Genomic DNA, 2,012 nt, shown 5'->3' with positions numbered 1-2,012 from the left:
ATACATATCATTCTTCGAAAGGCGTCTACACCGCATTGTCCAAATCCCAGAAACGCCGGCACCAAAGGATAGATTGCATGGCCCGCCGACAAGCGGCCCAAGAAACTTCGGCCCCTCAATGGCGGCCGAAGGACACAATTGTTACTGACGATGAACGACCACCTCCAGCTATTATGACAGAGTTGGTTCAAGGGAAACGGCTGGTCAATCGAGATATCGAAACCACGTTCGAAGAGGTTGATAAACGGATCAAACTTATTCTTCGGCCGGGGGAGATGAAGGCACGCTTCGAGCATTTCAGGCAAGAGGCCGAAAGCAAATTAGCCCTGCAGGCCATACAAGAACCTTTGATCAAAATTCGACGGAATTTGCACCCACCGTTCCTCGGGGAGGCTTTGGAGTACATGCGAGAATTCCATAAGAAACATTCGGCCAATGATCTGTATGGTTTGCCGAAGGCATGTCAGGATACAATTGATCTAGTCCTAACTTGTCCTGATGCCGAGCGAATTATTCAGAAGACCTCAGACCCAGGATTGAAAGCAAGGTTCCAGCACATACGAGAAGCTCGTGTCCTTGGATTTGAAGTCGACCCATACACTGATATCGATGCAGCCGACCTTCCTTTCTCAATGGAGGACCTTCAGTATTTACGATATCACTTCGAAGTATTTTCGGCTGTTTCTCTTTTCGGCCTTACGACCGATGAAATAGCACGTGTTGCGCGATTGGATGCTTATCTCGACATCAGGGATGCCCGGATACACTACCAGGAGTGATGTGAAAATTAAGTTGACACACAAATTAAACCCTATTGATGACAATTGTAGTAATGATGCAAGTAGGGATCGTTCTAGACCGGGGATTAACTAGGGATGCTAATCAACACAAATAAGACTCAAAAACACTAAACTAGACTCTATAGACTCAAAACTAACTCAAAACACTCAAAACAGCAAGAAACAATAAAAAAGACTCAATTCTAGACCTAATAAGTGATTTGGACGAAAATAGAACTTAAAAGACTCAAAAGATCAAAAGAAAACAGGTTTTGACTCTAAAAACAAGACTTAAAAGCAAGGGGTTTGGTTTTGACGAATTTGAACTTTTAAAACATAAACTTTGTAAAAAAAATTAAAGACTCAGGAAATTGATGAAATAGAATGGTGAAAGGCTAGTTAGAGGGTTCCTTCTCCACACATGAAACATATGCATACGACTCGATTTCCAGTTACTCTTTCAACAAACCATGAATGACAATGCCCCAAATTAACTAGATTGCACCAATTAATTCTCAGATTTCCCTAGATTCATTGAATTGAATGGAATACGCATTACAACCAAATTATTCTTATCAAGGACCCTAACTATGGAATACGCATGATAGAGACACATATCAAAGATCATTAAGTTCAATGGAAATCATAAGCATTGACGAGGCATTCATAACTATGGAATACGCATGTTACTCTTGCCAAGGATTTACTTAACACAATCGTGACTAGCGACTTTTACTACTTATGAATATAAGTTAATAACGATTAGGTGAAATTCCCTTATACTCTAGCATCAAATTCATGCATGCAAAATAAGTGTCGACCCTCAATCAACATACATAAACATGTTATCAATCAAATAGATAAGTAAACCACATTCACGATTTATGAAATCATAACTGGAGGAAATCAAGTCATATAAAACATATGATCATGGCTTTGAATTCCCCTCTAACTATAAAGAAATTAGTTCCTCATGTTCGCAAATAAACAAAGATAAATAAATTTAAACATTGACATAAAGATAGAAAACACCTAGAAACGCTCCAACAATCCAAGCTCCTTGAATGGCATGCACGGCTCCAAGAGTCTCATTCCTTCTCCTTTGCAAACTCACGGCACAAGAGGGATGTTTGGGTGAATGGTGTAGTGAAAATATGGTAGAGGGTGGTGACTAAATGGTGCAGCAAATGATGGTATTTATAGGCTGAAATTCGCAGCCCCTATGTAGCAAAG

The sequence above is a fragment of the Malus domestica genome, chromosome 09, assembly GCF_042453785.1.
Source record: "Malus domestica chromosome 09, GDT2T_hap1".
Classification (NCBI taxonomy): domain Eukaryota; kingdom Viridiplantae; phylum Streptophyta; class Magnoliopsida; order Rosales; family Rosaceae; genus Malus; species Malus domestica.
The sequence above is the reverse complement of the archived record's forward strand: the minus strand, read 5'-3'. Positions refer to the sequence as shown.